This window comes from Balaenoptera ricei, chromosome 8 (assembly GCF_028023285.1).
Source record: "Balaenoptera ricei isolate mBalRic1 chromosome 8, mBalRic1.hap2, whole genome shotgun sequence".
NCBI classification, from domain to species: domain Eukaryota; kingdom Metazoa; phylum Chordata; class Mammalia; order Artiodactyla; family Balaenopteridae; genus Balaenoptera; species Balaenoptera ricei.
The window spans coordinates 21,909,779-21,931,045 of record NC_082646.1 but is presented as its reverse complement, the minus strand read 5'-3'; the positions used below and the strand labels follow the sequence as shown (position 1 = coordinate 21,931,045).

General features: G+C 38.8%; 1 pseudogene; it reads left to right on the top strand.

Annotated features, from left to right (window-relative positions):
• The first annotated feature begins 9,871 nt into the window (after positions 1-9,871).
• On the top strand, positions 9,872-10,294 carry LOC132369660 (non-histone chromosomal protein HMG-14-like; annotated as a pseudogene).
• Positions 10,295-21,267: the final 10,973 nt, after the last annotated feature.

Below are 21,267 nucleotides of genomic sequence, written 5' to 3'. Positions count from 1 at the left end.
CAAGGGTGGGGTTGGCAGGGAGTTCTAGAAGCATCTAATCCAGTCTTTTCATTTATAAGGGGGAAAAACCGAGTTTGTAGAACGGAAGTGATTTGCCCACGTTTAAGGCTTTTGGCTCAATAGTGACATTTTATCTTTAGAAGCAATCCAGCCAAGATAAGTCAAGGAGAGGGCTGGCCCCAGGGGAAATTATAGTTCATAATAAGAATCTGACAATAATAATCATTTATCGAGTAACCTATACCCTTGGTGCTATACTTAGGTGCTTTATATACATATTCATATCATTTAACCCTCTCAATAACCATATGAAGAAGGAAATGTTTTTTTCATTTTATAAATGAGAAAACTGAGGCTCTGAAGTGTAAGTCATGTGCTTCAGCACATCCTGCTAAGAGATGGCAAGATGGGATTTGAACCCAGGTCTGTCTAGTCCCAGAACCAAACTCCTGTTTTCCACCTCCCTTGTTCCTGTTCTTTTGCTCTTTTTCATTATTCTGGGTCATAATCTTTTTTCCTCTCCATGCTAGCCTGAATCTCCTCCTGCAATATCACAGCCAGACCCAGCCTTCAGATGGCAACTCATACACCAGAAGCTTTCAATCTCTTCTCTACCTTCCTCCAAAACTCCGTGTCTGTGTTCTCTCTCTCTCTCCCCCCGGCCCTCTTTCTCAGACATACGTACACACACACACACACACACACACACCTCTTTGAATTAGAAGAAAACTTCAAATACCCCTACACAATGCCTTAGTTATGATAAGAATTGTCTCTACACCATCTTTAAAAAAAAGAAAATTATTTATTTTTGGCTGCGTTGGGTCTCCGTTGCTGCCTGCAGGCTTTCTCTAGTTGTGGCGAGCGGGGCCTACTTTTCATTGTGGTGCGCGGGCTTCTCATTGTGGTGGCTTCTCTTGTTGTGGAGCACGGGCTCTAGGTGCATGGGCTTCAGTAGTTGTGGCACACAGGCTCAGTAGTTGTGGCACACGGGCTTAGTTGCTCCACGGCATGTGGGATCTTCCCGGACCAGGGCTCGAACCCACGTCCCCTGCATTGGCAGGCAAACTCTTAACCACTGTGCCACCAGGGAAGTCTGTCCTCTACACCATCTTGAGGAATCTTACCTCTGTCTGAAACCCTTAGTGACAGAGGGACTATGAAGTGCCCACACCATATTTGAGTAACTCTGATGGCTAGAAAGTGATTCTTTGCAGAGGGTCTTCATATAATATCTGTTTCTTAGTTTTGATCCCTTTTTCTAGAGTTGAGTTTCATCCCTCTTCTACATTACATTCCTTCCAATACTACTTACCACCATACCTCTAATGACCAGCCTATAGCCTGGCACTTGATAGCTTCTTACAAAATGCTTTTGGATAAACTTCTCAGTGGTGGCACCAAGGGGGTAGTTGGGGGTCTTAAACTCTCCCATAAGCTCTATCAACTCTCCTCTCCTAGTCACTCCAAATAAGTTTTTTAAAATGTGAGCTTGTTATGTATTGATAAATACAGCTTCAAAGCAAATTCCCTAAATTAATACCACCTCACCTAGATTGTCATCCCAAAGACCCCCATATATAGAATGCTAGAACTGGCCCCATCCTTCTTATGACTGTTCCTTCCTTCTTGCTAAATAATGTTGGTGGGTTTGAGATAATACATACCAATGCACTGAATTGCTGACTCTGGCACTTAATAGCTCTATGACATCTTGAGCCAATTTCTTAACCTCACTAGAGCCTCCTTTTTCTCATCTGTAAAAGGGAATAAGAATATCTACATCCTATTGTAGTTTTGATGATTTGTTATAATGTATGTATGTAGCACTCAATAAATAAGCAGTCATAAGAAGTATCCATACTATAAAATATAGGTTCAGTGGTAATTTGGCATTATCTCTCAAGGAACATATTGTCATTTGAACAGGGACCTATGGTGTTCACAATGATTTCCTTAGATAATGACTCTAACTAAGGCCATTATAGTCATAATGATAGTCAGTGGAAGTGATGGCTTTGGTTATGGTTCTTAGGGACAGCTCTCATTTTACACTACATCGGGACTGACCACACCTGGAATTTTCTATGAACCTCAGAGTCACAACCAGTGTGGTCTACATAATGGCGAGCTGCTCCTCCACAGAGGCTACCAGCTTTGTACCTTCCTGGGCAATGAGTGGTACTCCCATCAGGAAGGCTGTCCCAGTATATCCACAGGAGCTTTATCAAAAGGAGACCCCTCCACACTGGGCTAAGCAGAAAGAAGAGCTTACACAGGAAGCATCCTTTTCTTATATGTGCACAGCATCCTTATTCTAGAGGTTCTTGTTCAGTGACGTACCAAACCAGCACGCCCTGAATCAGGCGGCAGGGTGGAGGGAGATATGTAGCTTGAGAAATTTGTCATGGAGATTCTGATATGTTCTCTCACCACAGCCACCTACACATAACCTCTCCCCCTACACACAGTGGCACTCTCATCTTCCACACCCACTTGAGAATCACTGTCCTAGTTGCTTTGCATAGTACCTTTCTAAATGTACACACTCTTGTTGAGTAATTATCCAAAATAATCATCAACCATTTCATCAATGTGGATAGACTTTTTAGGGTTCTTGCTGAGTAACTGAATCTGAATGTAATGAGTATATATTTAAATAATTTTCTGTACTTTCTAGTTTAAATCCACTAAGATCACATTAGGAAGGATTCCCCAAAGAGAAAATCAATTTGGCAAAAACCTTCAAAGCAGAGAGTCAATACCCAGCATTATGGCTACTCAGGGCTTGAAGTGGAATTAGGTCTAACCTCATTTGTCACCCCATTAAGACGGCTTCTAACTCAGGAAGACATACTGGACTTTAAAAATGCATTCTTAGACACTTAACATTCAAGGAATTAGCTCTTTCCCATTCCCTCTTACCTGTTTATATATCTCATTATCTCCAGAATGTCCTTTTATTAGCCCCCATCCCAGTTCCAATTGATAAGCTGAGACAAAGAGGGAAAGAAGGGAGGAGGGTAGAAAGGGAGGAGGGAAGGAAGGGAGGGAGAAAGGAATGAAAAGATGGAGAGAATATGCAGTTGTTGCGCACTTAGTATCCACTAAGCAGCAAAGAATGAGTCATAGCACTCAGCAAACATCTTCTATGAGAAGCCAGATACTGTTCAAGTGTTGATGATGTCAAAAAGGGATCCTTCAGGAGATTATGTCAGTTTCTGTTGGGTAACTGAGTGCCACCAGCTGTCATACCAGCAGGATTAGATCAATTATTGATTGAAACTCCATGTAAATAATTACATAATTTATAATTTTGTGCTGTTCTAGTTCAAAGTCACTGTAAACACATCACAGAGTTTGAGGAGGATTCTCACCAAAGGAAACATCAATATGACTAAAGCACTCACGTGCACTAGGCTCATGTTTGAGTCACATCCAATTCTCATATGACTCACCGTTGTTAGCAATAAACCACGAATGTGACCTACTCACATCTGGATTCTGACCATGGGCTAACTATGGAAAGTGCTTACATGTCCTTCTCTGGAATAAATGAGAATAAGGGGACCAAAGCCCAGGTAGACTTCAAAAGACACTCTATACTCACAACTCTCTTGCTTTGGGAGGTTTGATTGAGCCAACTTTTTTACCTGGCAGTGAGCAAAAGCTAATTTGGGGAACTTTTGGAGTTGGTTCAAAGGATGAACAGTTCTCAAGAGGAAGAGAAACTCTGTGTTGCTGGTTAGCAAATATCAAGTGCCCCATCTGTTCTGTGAGACAAAATCATCACTGTACCCATCATTTCGTGTTAGCCTCAGAAGCATGATGTGGCTGCTGCTGCTGCTGCTGCCCTGCACATATCCTCTTGGGCCTTTCATTTCGGTGCCTATGGCACTAATTTCCAATTTTTGGCATCTGCTACTCTTTGCCTGAGGGTTTTCTCTGACCTCCAGGCATGATCTGCACATAGGAATGGCAAATTGGGAAATGCTGAGGATTCACTGCTTCTAGAAGCAACCATCAATCAATAACTTATGGGAATGACTGGTCTCTTGTCTCTTGGGTGAGGTAACTCCAACACTCATACTTCACACTGTCTTTCAGACACAAGAATGATTAAACTCCTTCCCACAGCAGTTACCTAATTGATAGTGCATTCTTTATTGGTTACCTTGTCTTCAAATCACTTCCCCACTATACTGCCACTGTTTCTTGGGATCACCTCCCAAATAAATTACTCATACTTAAGTCCTTATCTCTAGGTCTACTTCTGAAGGATCCCAGAGTAAGTCACAGGTCATCTTTTCTCACCACGGTCTTTTTTTTTTTTTTTTTTTGTCACCTTGGTAGAACCAGAAGCTTAAATAATCGAAGTTCTCTTTATCCTTGATTATAAACTAGTGTTGAAAATCCAAACACCCACAGAGATGAGGCAAGTTACATAAACAGGAGAAGAGAGCTGGGTAGAAATTATGCTAACCAGATGGTACATACTCCGTCTCAAACGGCCAGCTGCTCTTCAGCCCCAGCCAATTGTTGCCACGTGGAAAAGTAGGCCCAATGTGGCCACATCAAGTTTTTCATGAGATTCCAGAAATCCATATTTTTGTGTAGAATCTCTTTATATGTAAATGTTGGCCACAAATTCAGATGCTTTCATAACATTGGACTAGCCAAATAAAACATATCTGTGAGCTATATTTGACCCAGGGACCACCAGTTTTCAATCACTATTGTAGAAATACAGCCTTTAGCTGGAAATTCATAGTTAACATTTAAAGTAACAAGAGCTGCTGCTCTTAAAATGGATTTTCACAACCATTGTCACATTTCTTCTAGCAGGTCTTATTCTCACCCCAGCCCTACATGGTTGTATCCAGCATTGCATATCTGCTCAAAAAACAAAAGAGACCCAAGTGGAAGGAGAAAGCTAATTATGGACTTGGCATCAGATTGTGGTCTGGCTTAATATGACATTCTCAGAGCCAACTGGAAAGGAAACCACCACCCAAATCCATCACGACATGTGCTATCACAGTAAGTTTAAATTGGGTGGAAATGTTGTGAGTTTAATAAAATAGAACTGCTGAGATGTACATATATATCTGGGTTTAGTTGATAGCTCTTTCAAGGGCATTGTGATGTCAAATATGTTTGGCAGGTTCAATTCTCTTAACACCCACATTTGCACTGTTCTTAAGACAGGGGATGATTGAAAGCATATGTGCTAACAGTAACTATGCATAATGTGTGAAATTAAGGAAAATGTAGAGGTTTCACTCTGACTTTCATGGTCCTAAGCTAAGCTAGCCCTTTCTAGCTGTGTGGGGGAAGAGGAGCAGAGGGTTTCATCATTTTTCCTTCCTTTTCTTCTTCTTTTTTTAATTTCAGGAAACAACTTGAGGCTTTTAGCTTTCCTTTTATTTTGACATTTAGGAACCAAAGTGCATAAATAATAAGAGCTGGGACCCTGGAATCCCATCTCCTCCAGTAAGAAAAATCAGTATCCAGTGGTGCTTTTAGTTCTATGTGTCAACTAGTCCCCAACTGAGAAAATGGAAAACAATGACATGCTACTGATTTAAAAGAAAATAACTTTATTTTGAGAAAAAAAGACTGTTATTAAAATAATTGAGCAGTACTCTCCAAAAGTGTCAGTCAACAAAGAGTAGGAAAGACTGAGGGACTGTCACTGATTGGAGAATACTAAGGAGACAAGACAACTAATGTAATGTGAGATCCTGGATGAGATAATGGAATTAGAAATGGATCTTAATGAAAAAAACTGGTGAAATTTTATTAAAGTCTAGTTTAGTTATCAGTATTATACTGAAACTAATAACTTAATTTCGATAATTGAACTATGGTTATAGACTTTAACGTAAGAAAAAGTTGAGTGAAGGATATATTGGAACTCTGTGTATTATTTTTGCACTTCTCCTATTAATCTAAAACTATCTCAAGGAGATCAACCATGCAGGCAGAGTAAGAGGACATAGCACTCATCTTCCCCCAACAAAGACATAAAAAATACATCTACGAGTGGAGTAATTCTCACTGAAAACAAACTGGAAACTGGCAGAGGGACTCCTGTACAACAAAGGCTGTAAGAAAGATACACATATAATCAGGTAGAAAGGAGAAAGACTGATCAGGTCAGGACCTGTGCCCCTGGGAGGGGATTCAGAGGAAAAGGGAGATTACACGGGCAGACACCCACGCTGGGGAGTAAGTAGTGAGAGTCACAGATTGGGTTCCCCAGCCCTGGGGTGTTATGTGGGAGAAGACGAGCCCCCCTGGCTGATTGGAGCACAGCTGGGAGTAACAGGAGGGCTTTGGGAAGCCTGGATACCACTTGTGAGGAGCATGCATGTGCTGGGCCACCCCCCAAGGCAGGGCAGCGAGAGGTCTGCTCTAGCAGATGGCAGATATCCTGTGACCACCTCAGTGTGCACCCCAGCCCTAGCCGAGTGAATGCTCCAGCCCCGCTTACTTCATGTCACAGTGCAGCACTGGACCTGGAGTGGCCATGACCAGGGGGAAAACTAGACCCTGGATGCAGAGATTACCTAGTCCCCAGGAAGAGCCTGGGTGGGGCAGTGGTCCTTGTTGGCACTTACTCAAGCAGCACATCAGAAACAGCCCAGATCTCTGATGGAGCCCGCTCCACCACAGCTCAGCCCCCAATACACATTGAGAGTCCAAGCAGCCCTGACTGCCCTGCAGCGTGACTCCATAATAGGGCAGGGGTGGCGGAGGCTTAGGGGAGTGATTGGCTGTGAGGGACAAAGGAGATTTGCACAGGAGTCTGCATCTGAGCAGAGCAAGGGGAACAATTGCTGCCACCTGCACAGGCAGTGCGCTGGAAACAGCTAACACCTCTGTCTGTGGCTGACACAAGCTGAAAGCCTGCACAGGGCACACTTGCTTCAGCACTCCCCCCACTGCTGAAGCAAGGGTCCAGGTGCAGGGAGAGGGGAAAGCACACACTTAAGGGGAACAGAGCCATCTGGGGCCCAACCCTCAGAGCTGCTACTCCAGCAATTTGGAAATCAGACCTCACGCCTGATAAGGCAATTATGGCCACTGAGCAGAGGGAAGTTCCACCCCACACCCAGCTCCAGCAGTAGCCCCTCCATCTCCAGGCCCACTCTCTACCCAAGTGATAGCTGCCAGCACACTCTGAGGAAAAACATGACTTGCATCCATGTCAAATCCAGCTCTCCCACCAAAGGCATTGGGCACAGGCAGTCTGTGTAGGAATGTTCTCACAAAAGAACACCACTTTAAGAGCATAATAGGTAACTTTTCCACCTAAATTCACAGAGGCAGAGAAAGTTGAGCAAAATGAAAAGGCAGAGGAACTGGTCTCAATTGAAAAAGCAAGAGAAGAACCCTGAAAAAATAAATATGAAACAGAAATAAACAACTTACCAGATAAAGAATTCAAAACATTGTTAATAAAATGTTAACTGAATCAGAGAAAAGAATAGATGTACACAGTGAAATTTTTAATAAGGAACTAGAAAATATAAAAAAGACCCAATCAGACATGAAGAATTCAATAGCTAAGATAAAAACACATTAGAAGGAATGAATAGCAGACTGGGTGTTACAGAAGAATGTATAAGTGATCTGGAAGATAGAATAATGGAAATCACCCAATCAGAAAAACAAAAACAAAAACAAATTTTAAAAAAGAAAACAATTTAAAAGATATTTGGGATAACATGAAGTGTACCAACATTCACATTATAGGAGTCCCAGGAGGAGAAGAGAGAGGGAAGGGGACCAAAAATGTACTTGAGGAAATTGTGGCTGAAAACTAGACAAACCTGAAAAAGGAAACAGATATCTAGGTAAAAGAAGCACAGAGGGTCCCAAACAAGATGAGTCCAAACAAACACACACCAAGACATATCACAACTAAAATGGCAAAAGTTAAAGATACATAGAGAATTCTAAAGCCAGCAAGAGGAGAACAAAGAGTCATATAAAGGGAATTCCCGTAAGGATATCAACTGACTTCTCTGCAGAAACTTTGTAGGCCAGAAGGGAGTGGTATGGTATACCTAAAGTGTGGAAAGGGAAAAAACTGCAACCTAGGATACTTTACCCAGCAAGACTATCAATTAGAATAGCAGGAGAGATAAAGGATTCTCAGACAAGCAAAAACTAAAAAAGTTCATCAATACTAAACCTACCCTGAAATAAATGTTAAAGAGTCTTCTCTAAGTGGAAAAGAAGTAAGAATCTATAGGAAAGGGAAAGTCCCACTAGGAAAAGAAAATATATAGTATGGATTGAGGATAAACAACTTAAGTAAGCCAGTATGACGATTAAAAAAAATTTATAAAAACAACTATAGAGTAAAAAGTTAAGAGATAAACATGAAGATTAAAATATGACATCAAAAATACAAAATGTGTGAGAGGCAAGTAAAAAATGTAGATCTTTTAGAATCTGTTTGAACTTAAATGACTACCAGTATAAAACAAGCAGATATAGTTGTAAGTCAAGATGTATGGGTGCCATGGTAACAGCAACTCAAAAATCTACAATAGATACACAAAACCTAAAAAGAAAGGAACACAAGCATACTACTAAAGAAAATCATCAAACCACAAGGGAAGGAACAAAAAGAAAAAGATATGAGCAGAGAACTACAAAAAAAGAAAAGAAAACAAGTGATAAAATGGCAATAAGTACATACTTATTAATAATTACTTTAAATGTCACTGGACTAAATGCTTCAGTCAAAAGACATAGGGTGGGATTGGATTACAAAACCAAGATTCTGCTATATACTCTCTACAAGAGACACACTTCAGAGCTAAAGACACAAACAGAATGAAAGTGAGGGGATAGAAAAAGATATTTCATGAAAATGGAAATGACAAGAAAGCAGGGGTAGCAATACTCATATCAGACAAAATAGGCTTTAAAACCAAGGCTATAACATGAGGCAAAGAAGGGTATTTTATAATGATAAAGGGATCAATATAAGAAGAGGGTATTATATTTGCTAACATATATGCACCCAATACAGGAGCACCTAAATATATAAAGCAAATACGAACAGACATAAAGGGAGAAATTGACAGTAATACAGTAATAGTAGGGGACCTTATCACCACACTGACATCAATGAACAGATCATCCAAACAGAAAATCATTAAGACAACAGTGGTCTCAAATGACAAAAGAGACCAGTTGAACTTAGTAGATATCTACAGGACAGTCCATCCAAAGACAGCAGAATACACAATCTTTTCAAATGTACATGGAATGTTATGCAGGATACATCACATGCTCAGCCACAAAATAATTCTCAACAAGTTTAAGAGGATAGAAATTATATCAAGCATTTTTTTCTGACCTCAATGGTATGAAACTAGAAATCAATTACAGAAAGAAAAAATGGAGAAAGGACAAACATGTGCTACTAAACATGCTACTAAAAAACATGTTACTAAAAAACCAATGGGTCAATAAAGGAATCAAAGAGAAAATCAGAAAGTATCTCAAGACAAATGAAAATGGAAACACAATACTCTAAAATTTATGGAACACAGCAAAAGCAGTTCTAAGATGGAAGTTTATAGCAATACAGCCTTCCTAAAAAACAAGAAAATCTCAAACAAACAACCTAACCTACCACCTAAAAGAATTAGGAAAAAAAAAGAGCAAAGCCATAAATCAGCAGAAGGAAGGAAATAATAAAGATTATAGAGGAAATAAATAAAATAGAGAATAAAAAACAATAGAGGGTGGGAGGAGCGGCAGCAGCCAGGCAGCCCAGTTTCGCGAAGGCTCTCGGTGCGCAGCAGCCCACAGGCACCTGGCACGTGCCCACCCCACCACCACGATGCCCAAGAGGAAGGTCAGCTCTGCCGAGGGGGCAGTGAAGGAGGAGCCCAAGAGGAGATTGGCGAGGTTGTCAGCTAAACCGGCTCCTGCGAAAGTGGAAACAAAGCCAAAAAAGGCAGCAGGAAAAGATAACTCTTCAGACAAAAAAGTGCAAACAAAACGGAAAAGGGGAGCAAAGAGAAAACAGGCTGAAGTGGCTAACCAATAGACTAAAGAAGACTGACCTGCAGAAAATGGAGAAACTAAAAACGAGGAGAGCCCAGCTTCTGATGAAGCAGGAGAGAAAGAAGCCAAGTCTGATGAATATCACACACCCAGTCCTATCAGTGGTCCCTGTCTCCCTTCTTGTACAATCCAGAGGAATATTTTTATCAACTATTTTGTAAATGCAAGTTTTTTAGTAGCTCTAGAAACATTTTGAAAAAGGAGGGAATCCCACCTCATCTCATTTTTTAAGTTTAATGCTTTTTTTAAAGAGGTGAAATCATTTGCTGGTTGTTTATTTTTTGGTACAACCAGAAAATAGTGGGATATTGAATATGGGAGGCTTTGATTGTCTTGGGTGTCAGCTTAACATTCCACAGATGGTGGGTAGCTTTTATATCCTATAATACAAAGCATACTAAATGGCAGTTTGGAGTCAGTTGTGCATTTAATGTCTTAAACACTTTAAATTACTTCTCTTCCCATGTTGTTTTTGATAGGATTGTTTCCTAAAGCAAACCACTCAGCCCTTGATCTTGGCTCTCCTGGGCAGAATTTTGTGCACTCTGTAACATTTTTGGTCATGGTAGTCCAGTTCTTCTAGTAACTGTTAATGTGCTGTGAACGAATGACAATTTGAGTATGTAGTGTACATGATATTAAGTTGTGAATTAGTGAGACTTACAATGTAACAGCATATCAATATTTGAAGATATTGGTACTTGATATCCTGTGAAGGAAAATTTGCTTCCAAATTTTAAGCTGGAAAGTCACTGGAATAACTGTTCAGAAAAGAATCACAACTACATGATTTTTTAGATTTTTGGTATGTATGTTGAGAATTGTGTACAAATTGAAATGTCTGTGTACTGATCCTCAAAACAACCAATAAAATCTCAATTATGAAAGAATTTCTTGAAGCACACACACAAAAAAACAATAGAAAAGATCAATGAAACCAAGAGCTATTTTTTGAAAAGATAAACAAAATTGATAAACTTTTAGCCAGGCTCAACAAGAAGAAAAGACAGAGGACCCAAATAAACAAAATAAAAAATGAAAGAAGAGAAATAACAACCAATATCACATAAATACAAAAAATCATAAGGGAATACTATGAACAGTTATATGACAACAAATTGGACAACCTAGAGGAAATGGACAAATTTCTAGAAATATACAACCTGCCAAGACTGAATCAGGAAGAAACAGATAATTTGAACAGAACAATCACTAGTAGTGAAATTGAATTATTTGTAATAAAACGAAACAAAACAAAAATCTCCCAGCAAAAAAAGTTCAGAACCAAACAGCTTCACAGGCGAGTTCTACCAAACATATAAAGAAGAGCTAATTCTTATCCTTCTCAAACTATTCCAAGAAATTGACAGGATGGAACACTCCCAGATTTATTCTACAAGGCCACAATTACCCTGATACCAAATCCAAACAAAGACACTACAAAAAAGAGAGAACATTACAGGCCAATATCTTTGATAAATATACTTGCAAAAATTCTCCACAAAATATACATAAAGCGAATTCAACAAAATGTAAAAAGGATTATACACCATGGTCAAGTTGGATCTATTACAGAGACATAGGAAGGTTCAATATTTGTATATCAATCAATGTGATACACCACATTAACAAAAGGAAGGATAAATATCACATGATCATCTCAATAGACACAGAAAAAGCATTTCACAAAATTCAACATCAATTCATGATAAAAAGTGGGTATAGGCGGAACATATCTCAACATAATAAAGGCCATTTATGACAAACCCACAGCTAACATCATCATCAATGGTGAAAAGTTGAAAGTCTTTCCTTTAAATTTACAAACAAGACAAGGATACCCACTCTCTCCACTTCTATTTAACATAGTATTAGAAGTCCTGGCCACAGCAAGCAGACAAGAAAAAGAAAAGGTATCCAAATTGGAAGGGAAGAAGTAAAACTGCCACTATTTGCAGATGATGTGATAATCTATATAGAAAACCCTAAAGTCTCCACCAAAAAACTATTAGAACTAGTAAATGAATTTAGCAAAATTTTAGAATACAATATTAATATACAGACATCTGTTGCTTTTCTATACACTATTAATGAACTATCAGAAAGAAAGTAAAAAAGATTCCATTTAAAAATCACATGAAAAACATAAAATACCTAGGAAAAAAAGTTAAGCAAGGAGGTGAAAGACCTATACTCTGAAAACTATAAGACATTGATGAAGGAAATTGAAGATTATAAAGAAATGGAAAGATATCCTGTGCTCTTGGATTGGAAGAATTAATATTATTAAAATGGCCATATTATTCAAAGCAATACACATATTTAATGCAATCTCTATCAAAATACCCATGACATTTTTCACAGAACCAGAACAAATAATCTTAAAATACATATGGAACCACAAAAAACAAGCAAACCAAAAAAAAAAAAAAAAAACCAAACTGCTGAAACAATCTTGAGGAAAAAGAACAAAGCTGGAGGTATCACTCTTCCAGACTTCATACTATACTACAAAGCTACAGTAATCAAATAGCATGCTATTGGCACAAAAACAGACACTTAGGTCAAGGGAACAGAATAGAGAGCCCAAAAGTAAACCCATGCTCCTATGATCAATTAATCTATGGCAAAGGAGGCAAGAATATACAATGGAGAAAAGACAGTCTCCTCAATAAGTGGTGTTGGGAAAACTGGACAGCTACATGTAAAACAATGAGACTAGAACATTCCATCACACCATATACAAAAATAAACTCAAAATGGATCAAAGACCTAAATGTAAGACCTGAAACCATAAAATTCCTAGAAGAGAACATAAGAAGAGCACTCTTTGACATTAATTATATCAATATTTATTGGATCTATCTCAAAAGCAAAAATAAACAAATGGGACCTAATTAAACTTAAAAGCTTTTGCACAGCAAAGGAAACCAGTGTCAAAATGAAAAGATCATCTATAGAATGGGAGAAGATATTTGCAAATGATATTACAGACAGGGGTTAATATCCAAAATATATAAATAGCTCATGTAACTCAACATGAAACAAACAACCCAATCAAAAAGTGATCAGAAGACCTGAATAGACATTTTTCCAAAGAAGACATACAGATGGCTAATAGGCACATGCAAACATGCTTAACAACACAAATTATTAGTGAAATGCAAATCAAAACTACAATGAGATATCACCTCACACCTGTCATAATGGTTATCATCAAAAAGACCAAAAATAACAAGTGTTGGTGAGGATGTGGAGAAAAGGGAACACTTGTGCACTGTTGGTGGGAATGTAAATTGGTGCACCACTATGGAAAACAGTATGGCGGTTCCTCAAAAATCTAAAAATAGAACTACCATATGATTCAGCAATTCCACTTCTGAGTATATATCTGGAAAAGATGAAAACACTAATTCAAAAAGATACATGCACCCCAATGTCATAGCAGTACTATTTACAATAACCAAGATATGGAAGTAAACCAAGTGTCCATCAATAGATAAATGGATAAAGATGTGATATATATGAATATTACTCAATCATTAAAAAGAACGAAATTCTGCCACTGCCAGCAATGTGGATGGACCTAGAGAATATTATGCTTAGTGAAATGTCAGACAGAGAAAAGCAAAATCCATATAATATCATTTATATGTGGAATCTGAAAAGTAATACAAACAATCATATATAGCAAAACAGAAACAGACTGACAGATATAGAAAACAAGCTAGTGATTACCAGCGGGGAAGGGGAGGGAGAGGGGCAGGATCCCATCTCCTAATGGGATTAAGAGATGCAATCTAATATGTATAAAATAGATAAGCAACAAGAATATATTTTATATAGCACAGGGAATTATAGACATTATCTTATAACTTTTAATGTAGTATAATCTGTAAAAATACAACCATTATGCTGTACAAGTGAAACTAATATAATATTTTAAATCAACTACAATAAAAAAAACTCTTTCAAAATGAAAAAGTTTTTTTAAGAATAGTTATAAACAAGATTTTGGTGCACAGAAGGGCTAATCCAAGTAAACAGAACTTCTTACCACATCCTTTAATAGGTTTTTGAATGAGGAGCATCTGGCACGCTATATGTAATAAAGATAACCATATTTTAGTTATATTTTACAGATAGAGAAACTGAAGTTCAGAGAACATTACTTGCCAAAGTTTACCCAACAGGTGATTTCATGAATAGTAAAAGTAGATGATCAGGAATTCCCACTGGAACATTTTCTGGGCCTTAAATGATTTATTGTGGTGATTCTCAGGCACAGAAAAAAAGAGAGGTAAAATGTACAGATCTAAAAATCCAGATATAGTCAGTACAAGTAAATGTAACAATAGTTTAAGTGATTAAGATGTTATTTCAAATCAGTGAGTAAGGATACATTATTTAATAGTGTTCAGACAGTTGATTCTACATTTGGAAAAAAAATCAATATGGGGCATCATATCTCCTAATCCAATCTATAGAAAAATTGATTTAAAAGTGGAAAATAGTGGGGGAGGAGCTTCAAGATGGTGGAAGAGTAAGACGTGGAGATCACCTTCCTCCTCACAAATACATCAGAAATACGTCTACATGTGGAACAACTCCTACAGAACACCTACTGAATGCTGGCAGAAGACCTCAGACCTCCCAAAAGGCAAGAAACTCCCCCACATACCTGGGTAGGGCAAAAGAAAAAAGAAAAAACAAAGACAAAAGAATAGGGATGGGACTTGCACCAGTGGGAGGGAGCTGTGAAGGAGGAAATGTTGCCACACACTAGGAGGGACCTTCGCGGGCGGAGACTGCGGGTGGCGGAGGGGGGAAGCTTCGGAGCCACGGAGGAGAGCGCAGCCACAGGGGTGCAGAGGGCAAAGCGGAGAGATTCCCGCACAGAGGATCGGTGCCGACCAGCACTCACCAGCCCGAGAGGCTTGTCTGCTCACCCGCCGGGGTGGGCAGGGGCTGGGAGCTGAGGCTCAGGCTTCAGTCGGATCCCAAGGAGAGGACTGGGGTTGGCGATGTGAACACAGCCTGAAGGGGGCTAGTGCGCCACAGGTAGCCAGGAGGGAGTCCGGGAAAAAGTCTGCAGCTGCTGAAGAGGCAAGAGACTTTTTCTTCTCTCTTTGTTTCCTGGTGCGCGAGGAGAGAGGATTAAGAGCGCCTTAAAGGAGCTCCAGAGACGGGCGTGAGCTGCGGCTATCAGCGTGGACCCCAGAGACGGGCATGGGGGGCTAAGGCTGCTGCTGCCGCCACCAAGAACCCTGTGTGCAAGCACAGGTCACTATCCACACCTCCCCTCCCGGGAGCCTGTGCAGCCCACAGCTGCCAGGGTCCCGTGATCCAGGGACAACTTCCCGGGGAGAACACATGGTGCGCCTCAGGCTGGTGCAACGTCACGCTGGCCTCTGCCACCGCAGGCTTGGCCCGCATTCCGTACCCCTCCCTCCTCATGGCCTGAGTGAGCCAGAGCCCCCGAATCAGCTGCTCCTTTAACCCCGTCCTGTCTGAGCAAAGAACAGACACCCTCAGGTGATCTACACGCAGAGGAGGGTCCAAATCCAAAACTGAACCCCAGGAGCTGTGTGAACAAAGAGAAAAGGAAATTTCTCCCAGCAGCCTCAGGAGCAGCGGATTAAATCTCCACAATCAACTTGATGTACCCTGCATCTGTGGAATACCTGAATAGACAATAAATCATCCCAAATTGAGGAGGTGGACTTTAGGAGCAATGATATATATATATATTTTTCCCCTTTTCCCTTTATGTGAGTGTGTATGTGTATGCTTCTGTGTGTGATTTTGTCTGTATAGCTTTGCTTTTACCATTTGTCTTAGGGTTCGGTTTGTCCATGTTAATTTTTTTTCTTTTAGTATAGTTTTTAGCACTTGTTATCATTGGTGGATTTGTGTTTTGGCTTGGTTGCTCTCCTCTTTCTTTCATTTTTTATATTACTTTAAAACTTTTTTGTTAATAATTATTTTTATTTTAATAACTTTTTAATTTAATTTTACTTTATTTTATATTCTTCTTTCTTTCTTTCTTTCTTCTTCTCCCTTTTATGCTGAGCCATGTGGATGACAGGCTCTTCGTGCTCCAGCCAGGCATCAGGGCTGTGCCTCTGAGATGGGAGAGCCAAGTTCAGGACACTGGTCCACAAGAGACCTCCCAGCTCCATGTAATATCAAATGGTGAAAGTCTCCCACAGATCTCCATCTCAATGCCAAGACCCAGCTCCATTCAATGACCAGCAAGCTATAGTGCAGGACACCCTATGCCAAACAACTAGCAAGACAGGAACACAACCTCATCCATTAGCACAGAGGCTACCTAAAATAATAATAAGGCCACAGACACCCCAAAACACATCACCAGATGTGGACCTGCCCACCAGAAAGACAAGATCCAGCCTCATCCACCAGAACACAGGCACTAGTCCCCTCCACCAGGAAGCCAACCCACCCACTGAACCAAACTTAGCCACTGGGGGAAGACACCAAAAACAACGGTAACTACGAACCTGAAGCCTGGGAAGAGGAGACCCCAAACACAGTAAGTTAGCAAAATGAGAAGACAGAGAAACACACAGCAAATGAAGGAGCAAGGTAAAAATGCACCAGAGCTAACAAATGAAGAGGAAATAGACAGTCTGCCTGGAAAAGAATTCAGAATAATCATAGTAAAGATGATACAAAATCTTGGAAATAGAATGGAGAAAATAAAAGAAACGTTTAACAAGGACCTAGAAGAACTAAAGAGCAAACAAACAGTGATGAACAAAATAATAATGACATTAAAAATTCTCTAGAAGGTATCAATAGCAGAATAACTGAGGCAGAAGAATGGATAAGTGACCTGGAAGATAAAATAGTGGAAATAACTACTGCAGAGCATAATAAAGGAAAAAGAATGAAAAGAATTGAGGAGAGTCTCAGAGACATCTGGGACAACATTAAACGCACCAACATTCGAACTATAGGGATCCCAGAAGAAGAAGAGAAAAAGAAAGGGACTGAGAAAATATTTGAAGAGATTATAGTTGACAACTTCCCTAATATGGGAAAGAGTTAATCAAGTCCAAGAAGCATAGAGAGTCCCATACAGGATAAATCCAAGGAGAAACACGCCAAGACACATACTAATCAAACTATCAAAAATTAAGTACAAAGAAAAATATTAAAAGCAGCAAGGGAAAAACAACAAATAACACACAAGGGAATCCCCATAAGGTTAACAGCTGAACTTTCAGCAGAAACTCTGCAAGCCAGAAGGGAGTGGCAGAACATATTTAAAGTGATGAAGGGGAAAAACCTACAACCAAGATTACTCTACCTAGCAAGGATCTCATTCAGATTTGATGGAGAAATCAAAAGCTTTACAGACAAGCAAAAGCTAAGAGAATTCAGCACCACCAAACCAGCTTTACAACAAATGCTAAAGGAACTTCTTTAGGCAGGAAATACAAGAGAAGGAAAAGACCTACAATAACAAACCCAAAACAATTAAAAAAAATGGTAATAGGAACATACATATTGATAATTACCTTAAATGTAAATGGATTAAATGCTCCAACCAAAAGACATAGACTGCCTGAATGGACACAAAAACAAGACCTGTATATATGCTGTCTACAAGAGACCCACTTCAGACCTAGGGACACATACAGGCTGAAAGTGAGGGGATGGAAAAAGCTATTCCATGCAAATGGAAATAAAAAGAAAGCTGCAGTAGCAATTCTCATATCAGACAAAATAGGCTTTAAAACAAAGATTATTACAAGAAACAAAGGAGGACACTATATAATGATCAAGGGATCAATCCAAGAAAAAGATATAACAATTGTAAATATGTATGCACCCAATATAGGAGCACCTCAATACATAAGGCAAATACTAACAGCCATAAAAGGGGAAATCGACAGTAACACAACATAGTAGGGGACTTTAACACCCCACTTTCACCAATGGACAGATCATCCAAAATGAAAATAAATAAGGAAACACAAGCTTGAAATGATACATTAAACAAGATGGACTTAATTGATATTTATAGGACATTCCATCCAAAAACAACAGAATACACTTTTTTCTCAAGTGCTCATGGAACATTCCCCAGTATAGACCAAATCTTGGGTCACAAATGAAGCCTTGGTAAATTTAAGAAAATTGAAATCATATCAAGTATCTTTTACAAACACAACGTTATGAGACTAGATATAAATTACAGGAAAAATATGTAAAAAATACAGACACATGTAGGCTAAACAATACAATACTTAATAACCAAGAGATCACTGAAGAAATCAAAGAGGAAATTAAAAAATACCTGGAAACAAATGACAATGAAAACATGACAACCCAAAAACTATGGGATGCAGCAAAAGCAGTTCGAAGAGGGAAGTTTATAGAAATACAAGCCTACCTTAAGGAACAAGAAATTTCTCAAATAAACAACCTAACCTTACATCTAAATGAATTAGAGAAAGCAGAAAAAAAAAAAAAAAACCCCAAAGTTAGCAGAAGGAAAGAAATGATAAAGATCAGACCAGAAATAAATGAAAAAGAAATGAAGGAAACGATAGCATAGATCAATAAAACTAAAAGGTGGTTCTTTGAGAAGATAAACAAAAGTGAAAAACCATTAGCCAGACTCATCAAGAAAAAAAGGGAGAAGACTCAAATCAATAGAATTAGAAATGAAAAAGGAGAAACAACAACTGACACTGCAGAAATACAAAGGATCATGAGAGATTACTACAAGCAACTATTACAATAAAATGGACAACCAGGAAGAAATGAACAAATTCTTAGAAATGCACAACCTTCCGAGACTGAACCAGGAAGAAATACAAAATATGAACAGAACAATCACAAGCACTGAAATTGAAACTGTGATTAAAAATCTTATAACAAACAAAAGCCCAGGACCAGATGGCTTCACAGGCAAATGCTATCAAACATTTAGAGAAGAGATAACACCTAGCCTTCTCAAACTCTTCCATACTATAGCAGAGGGAGGAACACTCCCAAACTCATTCTATGAGGCCATCATCACCCTGATACCAAAACCAGACAAATACGTCACAAAGAAAGAAAACTACAGGCCAAAATCACTGATGAACTTAGATGCAAAAATCCTCAACAAAATACTAGCAAACAGAATCCAATAGCACATTAAAAGTATCATACACCATGATCAACTGAGGTTTATCCCAGGAATGCAAGGATTCTTCAATATATGCAAATCAATCAATGTGATACACCATATTAACAAATTGAAGAATAAAAACCATACAATCATCTCAATAGATGCAGAGAAAGCTTTTGACAAAATTCAACACCCATTTATGATAAAAACCCTCCAGAAAGTAGGCATAGAGGGAACTTTCCTCAACATAATACAGGCCATATATGACAAACCCACAGCCAACATTGTCCTCAATGGTGAAAAACTGAAACCATTTCCACTAAGGTCAGGAGCAAGACAAGTTTGCCCACTCTCACCACTTATATTCAACATAGTTTTGGAAGTGTTAGCCACAGCAATCAGGGGAGAAAAATAAATAAAAGGAATCCAAATCGGAAAAGAAGTAAAGCTGTCACTGTTTTCAGATGACATGATACTATACATAGAGAATCCTAAAGATGCTACCAGAAAACTATTAGAGCTAATCAATGAATTTGCTAAAGTAGCAGGATACAAAATTTATGCACAGAAATCTCTTGCATTCCTATACGCTAATGATGAAAAATCTGAAAGTGAAATTAAGAAAACATTCCCATTTACCATTGCAACAAAAAGAATAAAATACCTAGGAATAAACCTACCTAGGGAGACAGGAGACCTGTTTGCTGAAAATTATAAGACACTGATGAAAGAAATTAAAGATGATACAAACAGATTGAGAGATATACCATGTTCTTGGATTGGAAGAATCAACATTGTGAAAATGACTCTACTACCCAAAGCAATCTACAGATTCAACGCAATCCTTATCAAACTACCACTGGCATTTTTCACAGAACTGGAACAAAAATGTTCACAATTTGTATGGAAACACAAAAGACCCCGAATAGCCAAAGCAATCTTGAGAAAGAAAAACAGAGCTGGAGGAATCAGGCTCCCTGACTTCAGACTATACTACAAAGCTACAGTAATCAAGACAGTATGGTACTGGCACAAAAACAGAAATTTAGATCAATGGAACAGGATAGAAAGCCCAGAGATAAACCCACACACATATGGTCACCTTATCTTTGATAAAGGAGGCAGGAATATACAGTGGAGAAAAGACAGCCCCTTCAATAAGTGGTGCTGGGACAACTGGACAGCTACATGTAAAAGAATGAAATTAGAACACTCCCTAACACCATACACAAAAATAAACTCAAAATGGATTAAAGACCTTAATGTAAAGCCAGACACTATCAAATTCTTAGAGGAAAACATAGGTAGAACACTCCATGACATAAATCACAGCAAGATCCTTTTTTGACCCAACTCCTTGAGCAATGGAAATAAAAACAAAAATAAACAAATGGGACCTATGAAACTTAAAAGCTTTTGCACAGCAAAGGAAACCATAAACAAGATGAAAAGACAACCCTCAGAATGGGAGAAAATATTTGCTAATGAAGCAACTGACAAAGGATTAATCTCCAAAATTTACAAGCAGCTCATGCAGCTCAATATCAGAAAAACAAACATCCCAATCCAAAAATAGGCACAACGCCTAAATAGACATTTCTCAGAGAAGATATACAGATTACCAACAAACACTTGAAAGGATCCTTAACATCATTAATCATTAGAGAAATGCAAATCAATACTACAATGAGATATCATCTCACACCCGTCAGAATGGCCATCATCAAAAAATCTGAAAACAATAAATGCTGGAGAGGGTGTGGAGAAAAGGGAACCCTCTTGCACTGTTGGTAGGAATGTAAATTGATACAATCACTATGGAGAACAGTATGGAGGTTTCTTAAAAAACTAAAAATAGAACTACCATATGACCCAGTAATCCCACCACAGGGCATATACCCTGAGAAAACCATAATTCAAAAAGAGTCATATACCACAATATTCATTGCAGCTCTATTTACAATAGCCAGGACATGGAAGCAATCTAAGTGTCCATCAACAGATGAACGGATAAAGAA